Here is a 13,784-nt window from a genome sequence, read left to right on the forward strand (position 1 = left end):
AATCACCAGGTAGTGTTATTACAGAGACTCCTAAAAAAAAAAATTCTTAGCATCTGAGTAGCATACAGCCTTCAAAAAAAAATGCTGTATTGTTAGTTCTGAGAGGCAGACTCTTTTGGGAAGAGCTGTTGCAAACAGCAAGATAATTTGCTCAGTGATGTAATTTTTCTAACTAGAATCAATTCCTGGAGAAGATTTGCTTCCTAGGAAGTAAGTGTTGGTGTGTGGGCTGAGATTTCTGAAGGTGATTGCCTGTGTGCTGTTTGTGACCACCTCTGTTCAAACACTGCTATATAAAGCATAAAAAAACACATTACATCAGGAAAATACTGATTTCTCCTCCAACAGAAAACTGACCCTCCAAGCTCCTGAAATCCACTCAAGGTATTAAATCAGCAGAAGGATGACAATGTAATACAAATATATTCTATCAGAAGTTTAATTAAAAATGAACTCATGGGCCAGACTTTCAAAAGCATGTGTGTACCTTTGCAAGCACCTGTGTTAAGTGCGAATATCTGTGGCACAAATCAGGGCTTGTGCACACACAGCTATGTATGCAAATTGAGGGATCTGCACACCTAAACTGGGCATTCAAAACATGAGCATGTATTTATATGCATACTTTTGAAACTGATCTTGCATGTTCGATAATTATGTTTTACTAATTTCTTCCCTTTTGAAAGATGTTACCATTTTGAAAGAGGAATAATGCTGGAATCATACTTCTCTCTCAAAAAAAAGGAACACACATATGAATAATAAAAAAATTTTTTTACCCTTAATAGGGGACTATATTAGGGGGCTCATTTTCACTTATACTGTGGATTTTTTTTACTGCTCTAGCAGTGCAAAGAGGTTTTAAAGTGGATATAAATTTGGAATCAAGAGCAGTGTTACTAACTCTCACAATTTTTATCATGATATCTGGCATTTTTGTTAAAGCCCCAGCTTGTGAAGTCACATAATTATTTGAAAATCCAAGCTTCCATTTTTTAAAAAAAAATATTTTTTTCTGGCTGCAGAGAAAACCCTGAGCTTTGGAGGATCGTGTTTTCAAAAGAAAGAAGAGAACACACTTTATGACTTTTTGGGTCCTGGCATGTTTTTTGAACACCTGGAGTTGGCGATACTTGAAGAGGACTTCATGTAAATAAGAAGCAAGTCCTAAATGTTGCTATTTCAGAGCCCCTACCCCCAAGGGCATTTATTTTCCTTTATATACAGCAAAGGTTATTCATGTATCACACTGTGTATAACAGATCCCCATTTGTGACAATTCACATTTGCTATTCAATTTGATTGTCTACAGAACATTAACTGAAGCATAGGATGAGGTCTTCTGTTTTTAAATTCAATGCAAACCTCAGTTTAGAGAGTATGGGTAGTTTATGTGGCCTATAGCTTCCTACTAGCAATTGAATGCAGTGCAGTACAGTTTCACACTAATAGCTAATGTTTACTTACAATAATTATATGGTGACAAGAATGTCAATGTTAGTTGATTACAGGGAAATGTAGATAACATCAAGAGAATCTGTTCTATAAAACCAATGTAAAATTACTTTTCCCACTGGGCTTCCATCCCCATCAGACATGATTTCCAGCTGCGGCCAGAGACCAGTCCAAGTGAGATCCTGAACTTTCCCCTCAGACGTTCACGCTGGGATCATCTTTTTTCTTTTATACCCCTCAGCTGGCTTACTTAATTTCTGATCAAAATGGTCTCTCCAAACCCTTCATCAATTCATTCACTCTATTAATCTGCCAGGAGGTGGCACTCAGAGCCAGTTGCTATCACTCTCCCACCCAGGACCTAACCATGGAATCTCCATCACATACATGATTGAGTTGTGCTGGCCTATTGCTCTTCTTGGATGTAGCAGTGATGCTCGCTTCCAGCAACATTCAAGAGAATGTAAGACACTCTCCTTAACACCTAATAAAGATCACATTTAAATTGCTCCCAAGAGCAACTCTCTTTTTAAAATCATAATATCTCTAATACTTACCACTTATTTGCCATAAAAATGCTTTACAAATGTTACTCGCACCAATGTGAGGAGCTAATATTATTAACACTTCCTCTTCTATAGCAGCTTTCCTCTGAGGCACTCAAAGTGCTTTGCAAATATAGGATAATAAAGCCTCACCACTCCTTTGAATTGTCACAGGGGTAAACTGAGGCACAGAACAGTTAAGGCTCAGATTTTCAGGCCTGGAAGTGAGGAGACCGTAAGAAATGTAGGGTGAAGGACTATCAAAATTTGGGATACTGCAGGAAATCTGAAGCAACTAGGAACAATTTCCTGAATTTGGAGTATTTAAAAACATTTTGGAAGAAAAAAATACATATATATAATGCCCCAACAAGTGCCCACCTGTCTCTCCTTGGCCTCTGCCTGCAGGTAACTTTCCAGCTCTCCACACCTGCAGGACACCTCCAATCCCTCTCCAGCACTGCTCACTCGGTTGCCTCTCTGGGCCCTGCTCTGCTCTGCCTTTTGTTCAGTGAAAGCAGGGTGGAGAACCAGCTGTGGGAGAGGCAGAGAGAGTGTCTGCGGGTGGCTACAGTGAGACTTCAGCAGCCTCACAGTGACACCTGCTGGGGCAAAGACAGACATGAAAAAATTGTGAGTGCTCCCTGCTGAGAGATGCAGACAGGGAGGAGGAGGTGAGGCGTGAATGCAGGCTGGCATCCCTTACTGCTTCCCCAGAATGACCGTTTGCTTGGATGCCACCCATATTTTAGAATTTCATCCCATCCAGCTTCACACAAGGAGTCAGTCTGAAAATCCAGCCACTTATTTAGGCACCTAAATAAGGATTTAAGAGACTAAATCTTTGAAAAATCTTGACCAAAAGCAACAAATAAACTTAAATTTAGGAAAAAACAGGGTGAACTGATAACCAATCTTATACACCTGAACACCTAGGTGGATGGCTTAATGAGGCCTGCATCTAGCAAGGCATTTAAATCACAGGCTTAACTTTAAAGCCAGCTACACGCTTAAAGTTAAAAACAGTTAAGTGTTTTGCTAGACTGTGACCTAAAAGAGAGGAAATAGCTAATTAATGAAAGACTTTTCTGCCAGTGTTGTTCTCGCCTTCCATAGGCTGCCATTTTAACCTGCTATCCTGCTGAAAGCATGCACCAGACTGCAGAGTCACAGACTGGGATTCAACAGATTGGGATTGATAATCACAGACTATTTTCACTGTTTCCTGTCCTCCAAGCCCCACTCTCCACCAGGACCTCAAATTAAAATTATCCCTCTTCATCCACAAGAGTCCCTGAATATATATTTAAAGATCTTCCATATAAAACTGAAAATGGTGATTAAGAAGCTGGGAAGCTCCTGGGATTTTTTTTTTAATTTACGACTCACTGCAATAAATCTGAAAGATAAAAATAAAATATGTTGCTTCATCTAACAGTTAAGTGATTTAGAAGATGAAAATAATTGGACTGAAACTCAGCAGATTTGGAAAGTAGCTACACTGGCAATCTCTCTCCTCTTTACCATCAGCACCCTTATGATCCTAGAAACTACACTAGTCTCTTCTTTAGCCTGAAACCAAGAACATCAGTGATGGAACTGGAGGTATCACTAACTCTGTATGTTGGGTTTACACATAGTTCCTCACTGGATTTCCCCATTCCCACAACATTACACTGGTTGTCATTTCCTCTTTTTATTTTCAATAGATGCTAAGTGCTCATCCATCAAACCGGTTTCTCCTTTCTAGCTGTGTTGCAATGCTCTGTTCTCTCAGTAAGAGGTGCTCTCTGAGAAGTTCAATCAGCATTCATTCCTTTAAGACATAAACTGGGCAAATGCCAAATCTTTACCACCAGCCCCATCTCCCACCCTAACAGGGAGCTATATTCAACTGCCATTGCTTCATCAAATCAGACTTGTCATCCTCCCCATTTTCTTTTCTGACAAGATTCACTAAATTTCCTTAAACACAAACAATTCTCATTCAAATGGTGCAGAGCAGCATTCACCTTGAGACTCAAGAAGGTGACACCATGTAGGTGAAAGGAAACATGACAGAGGCCACTGCTACTCATTTCACAAAGATGGAAAAGGCCTCAGGGTACTCAATAGAATGAGAAACTTTTTTTCTTTACCACTGATGTTTATTGATTTGTCTAGTTCATAGGGAGCATCCCTTAACGGTCTCCTTTCATGTTTCTGCTTTGTTGCATGGATGCAGAAAAGAATATTGCAAATTGATCGGTCTTCCTTGCCTTTGTTGCGAATGAACTCCTATTACGTTAGTTTCTCTGGCCTGTCATCTCGTGCTCACTTTGCCTGTGTGTAATCAGCATGGCTAAACACTAAGGGCTGAACTGATTAATTTCCAACATTCTCCGCTGAGCCCATTGATGGGCTCCCTGTTTGATGATCTATGCCATAGACTACCACTTCTGATTGCTTGACCTTTGCCCTTAAACCTCAAGCAGCATACTCTGGCACCTGTTTAAGTTAACAGCACACACATTGTGGGGTTTTTAGGTTTAAAGGAAACTATAACAATTGATTAGCATTCTCAAAATGCAAAGCACCCAGTTTTCACTGGTGCTAAGCTCAACAGCTCTCATAGACTTCAGCTATAATACCGCTGAAAAAAATCACACCCAAAATATTTGTTTGTTTTTTAAAAAAAAAACCGTATATCAGTCAATATTTGGACATGAATTTAAAAGCATTACATTCTTGAAGAAAAAATATACACTGACCCAAATCCTCATACAGGTAGTTAATAATTCATCCCGTTACTATGACTTGGCATTACCTTAGCACGAAGAGTGACATTTTGGTAAACCAGATTTAAACAGAGAGTAGCATTAATTTATTATATTGTGCTAGCAATCTTGTTGACATGTATCTTTTCCATTAATAAATCAATTTAGATTAATTATACAGTACTGGAAGCACCAAGCAGTGTACAGAATTAAGACTGCAGGAGTTATGATCTTTGGAGGAAATTGTTGACCAATATATATGCTGGCTACCATACAGATGTAGACATATTAATGATGTATATTATCCACACCATATATATATTAGTATGCATTAAGCACAGATAGCATTAAGCGCAGATATTATAGCAGTTACACAGCTTAAATTGGTCTATCCTTTTACTATAATGCTGTTGATTCATGCTAAGTATCTCGTAACACCTGGCATTAGCAGAAGGAAGCTTGGAAACTTGTCAAAAATCAAGATATGTTCATTCTGTGTCTTAGTACAAGCTAGGGAAGTCCCTTCATGGACCAGTACCTAGAATCCAAAACAAAGAGAAGGAAGGGACAGAACAATACGTTAGAGAACTGGGACAAACTGATGGGTTGGATTTTGATAATGAATAAAGAGACATGTAACTTATAAATACAGTAATACCATCTGAAATGTGTACCTTTGGGAGCACACCTTCTACATAAGGTGAAACCAAATAACCATGTCGCTACATGAGACAGTTTCCCAGAGACTGGTATTGCATAGAACCTTTTTCCTGTGCTTTGTTATTATGGGTTTATAGCGTTAAATCTGACGGAGATTGGTTATTTGCTTTCTTGAGTATATTTCATAAGGAACCAAAGTGTGGTCAAGCAACTAACTGTACCATTTACCAACAGAAGGAAATTTTAAAAGCCAAAGATTTACAACAAAGTGTTTTTCAGGGAATTTTTTTGACTATATATTGCTGCAAGTTACTTTTGAGCCCACATTTTCAAAGCAGTATGGCATGGTATGCCTGGAACAATGACTGTGTACCTGTTGTGTCAGAAGAAATCTTCATGAGTGCAGCCTGGGTAAAATTGACTGATTACTGAAAACCAGTAACGGGCATATAATAACTATGTAATATGTCCTTTTTCCCTCCTATGATTTGCCTTTGCTATTTAGGCTGATTTCTTCAGGGCAGGGACTCTCTCTTGTTTGCACAATGCCTAGCATAATGCAATCCAGACCTCCATTAGAACTTCTAGGCACTTCTGTAATACAAATGAATGATGATAAAAAAAATTCAACAGATTGTGCTTGGTCACTATTTAGGCATGAAGGGACGAATTTAAAAACCTCACCCAAGGCAGCGGGGAGACAGAATCACAGTTCCTGAACTCACCTAAGAGTAGGGACTGCTCCGTCCTGGTACCTTTGCAGATAGATCCTTATTATCTCAAAGCAGGGCCCTGCCACAGCAGCCTCCAAAGCTGAATGGGCACATAGGGGAGTGCATGCTTGCTTCATGTAGCAGCAGCTGACCTCCTCTGGTACACTAAGGCAGTGTTTCCCAAACTTGGGACACCGCTTGTGTAGGCCGGGCCGGTTTGTTTACCTACCGCATCACAGGTCCAGCCGATCACAGCTCCCACAGGCCATGGTTCACTGTTCAGGCCAATGGGAGCTGCTGGAAGCACCGGCCAGCACGTCCCTCGGCCTGCGCCACTTCTAGCAGCTCTCATTGGCCTGGAGCAGCGAACCGTGGCCAGTGGGAGCCGCGATTGGCTGGACCTGTGGACGCAGCAGGTAAACAAACCAGCCCGGCCTGCCAGGGGCCTACACAAGCAGTGTTCCAAGTTTGGGAAACACTGCACTAAGGAATCCTAGGAGGCATTGTGCCCATCAGAGCCCTATGAAAGGAAAAGTCTCATTGGCTAGCTTATAGCTTTGCAAGTCTCATGTAAAAGCTCATTAGCTCATTACTATAAACACTGCTCGTATAAAGTGCTTTTTGGTAATCATCACTGTAGCAGGGTGACAACTCACTCCTGCAGCGGCTCCTGCTAGTCATCCAGGGAATTAGCTCGCCAGCCTCCAGAGCGCCCTCTGCAGACTAGTGTCTTGCCTTGCCGCTGGCCCTGTGTCCCTCCTGGACCCTGGTGCTCTTTTATTTGGGATGCTTCCCCCCAGTAACACCCCCACAGTCTCAGGGTCTCTCCACCCTGGAGAAGCCCCAATCCTCGATCCCCACCTCATCTCAGTCATGGACTACTGCAAGTCACCATCTAGCCACCACTCACTGGGGTAGACTTGCAGTAAAAGGCAAGGGGTGGTTGGATCAGCTGTCTTCCTCTATCACCCAGTACCTCTGTGGGCCTTCAGCCTGGGGAGTTTTCAGCCTGCAGTGCCCCTGCTCCTTTGGCTGTCCCCAGCCCTGCTTCACTCCCAATACCCTTTCTGCAGGCCCTGCTCCCTCCAAGACTGGAGAGAGCCTTTTTGAGCTCCTGGCTCCCAGCCTTTTTATACAGGCCAGCTGTGGCCTGATTGGGGCATGGCTGCAGCTGTGGCTGTTTCCCCAAACAGCTGAGGCTTGCTGCTTTCCTAGCAGCAGCCCTCTCGCAGCCTCAGCCCTCTCCCAGGACTGATTTCAAGCCCTTCAGGGCAGGAGCGGGTGCCCACCTCGCTAAACCGCACTCCTGTCCCTGTTCTTTTATTAGTTGTCCCCCGGAATCAGTTGGGTTCTGAGGTCCTGTAGTTCCTCCCCTTAGGCTGGGGGGGGGTCTGTTAGCAGTGGGGGGGCTTCCGCCTGCCCAGTTCCCAGAAACCCAATAGGTACAACCACGCACTGCAAGAAGTGCAATTACATTGGACAGCCACATTTCTTATATGACTAGAGACTCAGCAAGAACAAGGAGAATAGGGTGTTCAGTATAACTACACATCTCGTGTACTTATCTTCAGGTGACTGCTGCTCCCATTTAAATGAATTGCAAGCATCCCACTAACTCCAGTGAAGTCAGGATTTCACTTTCCATGTCCACTACATAATTTCTAAAATTTGAAATACATGCTTGTAACAAGTAACTGATGAAGTTACCCCAGTTACAGTGTTGGGATCTGGACTAAGCACTAAAGCACATGTTCAACTTTAAGCACAGTATATGAATACCCCACTGAAATCAGTCAGACCACTCACATGATTAAGATTAAGTACATGATTAAGTGCTTTGCTGGATCAGGGCCATAGACCTAAACTCTAGCAAAGTCCACGGGTGACTGGATCCAGGATGTTGTTTCTCACCCCAATTTTGATTTTAACAAGCCATACTTTTTTCTTTTTATTAACATATTTACTGTATAATAATTCTATTCCTGAAGGTTTGCAATAGTTAGTCCACATTAATAATTATATAATTTAAATATTTACTGTTTTTATTATAACATTATAGATATGAAATGACAGCACTGTCAAACTTAAAAGTACATTTTTTAAATCAATGGATACTTAAAATACAGTAATTGTCTTAATGCAGCTAAATAAAATCCTTATGAGAGAGACCATTTGAAATGTGACCTATTTTCTTTTACAGATTTTACATATTGTAGCAAGGAATCAATGGTGTCCCAGACACCTGAAACAAATATTTTAAAGATTAAAATCACTGATGAAATATGTACTTTTCACTGGGTTGTTTTAATACCTTGGTGGATTTTAGCCTGTAAACTATTCAGCTAAATTAGTTCTCTAAAATAAATAATGTTTCTGAGAAAAGTAAATTCAAAATTATGGGGGAAAAGTCAACAAGGAATTATAGAAAAACAGAATTTGACTGACTTGAACTAATCAAGTGATGCAAAATAATGAACAAAGGTTTTGTGGAGAACGCACCAGCAGGAGGGCTCAACTTGAGGGGAACAGCATTAACTGAAACTTGTCTCTGATTAAATTCAATTAATACTTTGAAATAAATTGAGAGTGGATAGAAGAGAATGAGAAAGCCCATTAAATGTCTTGAGTTCTGGACCCTGACCATGTGCTTATCTTTCAGCATTGACTTCAATGGAACTACTCAGGTGCTTAAAATTAAGCATATGTTTAAATGCTCTGCTGGATCATGGCCCTTGTCCTGACTAGCATACTGTACTAAGGCACTGTCTCAGCTAGTGTTGGCCAAAGTCAATGGGAATTGAGGATGCTCAGCACCTCAGAGGATTAGATCCCTATATCCCCAATCAGCAAAGCACCTAAGCAGAGGCTGATGACTCGCTACTTCCATGAGACTTAGACACATGATTAAGCATCTGAGTCATCCCATCCTTTATTCAGCAAAAAACACCCTAGTGAAAAGATGTGTGCAAAACTGTGGTTATAGACCCAAAGACATGAGAAAGTCACCTAGTTCTTTGTTAAAAACATGAAACTCCCAATGAAAAGATTAAAACCATTTAAACAAACCTGAGCTACTGAAAGGATGTCACCTCTGCAGAAGTCAATGCACAGCAACCCATTTTAGCATCACAGCCAAGCAAAAAATTCAATTTTGCCTGGTTACATCAAAATGAAACCAATGTAAAAAGTGGACACTTCATTCAAGTTTGTCTTCTGTTTGTTCAAACTCTACATTTAAAGTGAACCCAAGAAAAAACAAAACCCAAATAAAGGATCACTGAAACCCATACCAGCCCAAACTGCAGATGTGAACAGGCTGCTAATGAAGCATATTTGAAGTCATATCCAAATGATCCAACATCTCACAGGTTTGGCATTTTCAAAGAAGATCTCGGTTCAGAGACAGAGCTCGGGTACCAGGAAGAACTGGATATGCTGTGACTCACTCTTTGAGAATGGTAGCATTTCACATCACTCTCTTGAAACTCCTTTGATGGGTTTATTTAGTGACAATACACACATTTGAAGGAAACAGCACCCAGCCTTGTTTGGCCAAAGAGAGGTTTGCACTTTGCAGGGTTTGTGGAGGAGGCAGTCATAAAACATGGGGAAAATAGGGAGAACTCTCTGTGCTCTGAAAAAGGCACTCAAAAGAGCCACATTTCCTATCCCAAGAGGGGAAAAAAATGAAGAATGCCACTCCATTTGAAATCTTTAAATTGATCATTTGTCCCAGGTCTATACTTCTGGTTATGTTTTTGGATGGGTGAATCCATGCAAAGAAAAATGGCTTTCTAGACTGACAACTGATTAGTATACAAGCATGATTATATGCAAATAGACAGTTTCTATTGACTTAATTGTGATCTGATGTAACATGTATAATTAACACATGCATTTAAAATAAATGTATATTTAATTAACATGCATATTTATAAAATGAATATTTATATTTAGCATATAATATTTTTTTATTTTGGGTGAATTTAGGTGGCACAAAAGTGAGGGGTTATCGTAACTGACTAGAGGTAGTCATAATGTGAACAAGTGATGAAAAAACTTCCAGTTCATTTCACTGACTTGCCCACCTCTCCTAGTCCAGTTTTGGCCTTCTCCCAAATGGATCAAATCACATGATGGTGTTATGATGTGGGTACAATCCCTGCTGTCAGTTAGGGTCAAATTTCACCACATTATCATCACTTCTGATCAGAAATTTTGAAATCAAGGCCAAATTCTGTTTTCTGTTATGGAGATGTAACAGAATTTCAAGTCAACTGGTTGACATAAAAAGGAAGATGGTTGTGTGGTTAAGAACTGGACTCAGGATAACTGTTTTCTAGTCCCAGCTCTGTCACAGATTTCTGTGCGACCATGGGCAAGCTGCACAGACCCCTATGCCTCAGATAACCATCTGTAAAATGATAGTGCTTCATTGGCTTTCTGGGGTGCTGTAGGGATAAAATCATTAATGTTTGAGGCACATTCAGGTACTACAGTGATGGGGCCATGGAAACGCTTATAAATTAATTAATAATTTCACAGAATATGCATGCATGTAACTAAGAGCAGAAAGGCCCTAGATCATCCTACTGTGTCCCTGATGCAACAAGATTCTTAAGCATATGCCTATCATTAAGCACAATGATAGTCCCATGACATCTCAAAATGTAAAGCTTAGAGCCACAATTGGTCAACTGAGTCCATAATTTAGGAGTGCCTCTGGATTCCGCACTGATGCTAAGCTCTTACATAGCAGGATCAGCAAGTAATGTTTTCTACCATCTCCAGTCAGCTAGGAGACTCAGTCCCACCAATGCCTTGGCTCCAGTTATTCAAGTTTTTATCACATCTCTGCTGGACTAACACAATGCAATACTGTGACACTTTCGGGGGTTATCTGAGGGGTTTGGAATGAATTACTACCACCTTCTTACAGCAGGAGGGAACCCTCTCTGTGCCCCACCATGGGTAAATCTCCCCAGACACTTGGTCCTGGCAACACAGGTGCGTCTATCTGGGCTCTGCAAGCCCCGCTCTTTCCCTCTCCAGGTTAGCCATTTACACACTCCACTGTTGCAGTCAAATGCCTAGTCCCCTATCTTCCAGACACCCACAATGATACCCATCTGCTGCTTCCGTGGACACTGTGTACCCCAGTTCACTGGTTTTACCTTAGTTCACTCTTCTTAGCACCAGGCACTTAACGATAGGTTTATAGTAACACCAAATTAAAGTTTATTTAACAAAACTTGAGATAAATATTCAAAATAAAGGCACGTAGGATATAGAAACATATGATAAGGTTACAGGCAAAATAAAAACAATGTGTAATCTATAGCCTATGCTTATTAGCAAGTACATTTCCTGTCTAATAGGGTATTTCTCATCCAATGGTTAGTTCTTCCAGCACTTTTCCATCCCATAAATCTGGGATCCATCGTTCATAAGACTCCTTGCAACCCATGACAGATAAAGGATAACCACATGGGCAAATTCTTCTGTTCTTATAGTCACAGGCTATTGTTTCTTAGCCCCAGGGGCACCCCCTCTTCTGAGACCTCTCCTGGAGTTCATTTGTCTATAAATCTCCAGCCTGCATCTAGTCCAGACAGCAGACATAGGCTGTCTCTATGGGTGTCCATTGCTCTCATGTTGATTGGGTCAGCTCTCAGACTTCCCATCCTCAGGTGATAGGTTTCACTCCCAACAGATTTGGAACACAGTATCCTACATACACCTCTATAATATAACACTGTCCTTGGGAGCCAAAAAAATTTACCGTGTCATAGGTGAAACCACGTTATATTAACTTGCTTTGATCCACCGGAGTGCGCAGCCCCGCTCCCCCCGGGAGCACTGCTTCACCATGTTATATCCGAATTCGTGTTATATTGGGTCACATTATATCAGGATAGAGGTGTAGTACATAACTCTAAAATTGTTTCCCATACAAATATTTTGCAATAATCATGACAATCAGCTGGACCTTAACTTTCAGCACAGACCACACCAGACTCTCTTTGGTATAATATCGAGAAAATGGTCAGACACAGAGGTTATATCCCTGCCAAGGCATGCCCTCAGTGCTTAGGAAACTCCAACTAATACACAATGCTGCAGCAGTGATAGCTACTGTGAACACAGACCTGTCCTCTGCTCCCTACAGTGGTTTCCCATAGAATATCAAGTCAAGTTCAAGGCATCAACCCTTATCTTCAAGGCTCTCAGTGGTCAGGACTCAAGATATCTGGAAGACCAGCTACAGCTCCGGGATAAAGACCGTGGTTGATAACTCTGCTCCTCTGGAGTAATGGAATTTTCCACTAAGAATAGAGCTCAGCTGCGTGCAGGAGACGGTTTTCTCAGCAGCCAGCCCAAGACTGTGGAATGAACTCCACAGGAGCTAAGGACCATCACAAATCTCGTCACCTTCCACTCTGAGTTCAACGCACATTTATTTGACTTCTTCTCTAATGAACATATAGCAATATATGTCTAGATATATTATTTTAAAAATTCCAAAGCAAAACACTCCACTGGCTACAATCCTCCCCCTGGGGGGGAGGATGAAAGAACAAGAACACAATAGATGTTAGACATGTTGCTTAATGAACTACTGGAAGGAGCTCAGATACTACAATGATAAGCTCAGTATAAGAATCTATATAGAATAAAATATGAATAGAATAAATAGAATGAATAGAATAAAATATAAAATAGAATAGAAATTTAGGTAAGTGGTTGAATATGGGCTTATGTATGTATTAAGCTACTATGTCCATATGTGTTATATGTTTTTAAGGATACTCATTAAAATTTATCTTCTTGTGAGGACTGGGGGCTTCATCTGCTCCCTTTCATAGTTGAGTTGATTTTTATCGTCATCCATGTGACCCAGGTTCTCTTTACACTTCAAGCAGCAGGTATAAATTCCAGCTCAAGGAGACTGAATTAGTGCTCAAAAAATAGAGTGTAGTTGTTGTGGTGAGAGGGGCTAGCTGCCCAGAGTAGCTATCTGGCATTCTGGACAGGTACATACTTGGGGCAGCTAGCAGGGTTTTCTGCTCCCCCAAGTGGCAAAAAAAAAAAGCCGCAGCAGCGCAATCGCACCATTCCATTCTTCGGCGGCAATTCAGTGGCTGGTCCTTCATTCCGACAGGGACTGAGGATAGGATGACCAGATGTCCCAATTTTATAGGGACAGTCCCAATTTTTGAGTCTTTTTTCTTATATGGGCTCCTATTACTCCCCAACTCCATCCCAATTTTTCACACTTGCTGTCTGGTCACCCTAACTGAGGGACCCACCACCAAATTGCCACCGAAGATCCAGATGTACTGCCTCAGTAGCGGCCGGAGTGCTGCCCCTTGATATTGGCTGCCCCGAGCACCTTCTTCCTTAGCTGGTGCCTGGAGCCAGCCCTGGCAGCTAGTCCCATCCGCTGCTCACACCAACTCAAAATGTAGACATACACACAAACACATTCTCTTCTTTAAGTGCCAGAATTTACAAGATTTAGATAAGGTTCCACAGTCTCTCACATTAAATACATAAAGACAGCATAAATATTGAGCAGCGCATCCAGGTTACAAAGAATACTAGAAACCATGTGGTACAGAAACTACTCCCCCACATGGCACATTACTCCTGCT

The sequence above is a fragment of the Gopherus evgoodei genome, chromosome 3, assembly GCF_007399415.2.
Source record: "Gopherus evgoodei ecotype Sinaloan lineage chromosome 3, rGopEvg1_v1.p, whole genome shotgun sequence".
NCBI lineage: Eukaryota > Metazoa > Chordata > Testudines > Testudinidae > Gopherus > Gopherus evgoodei.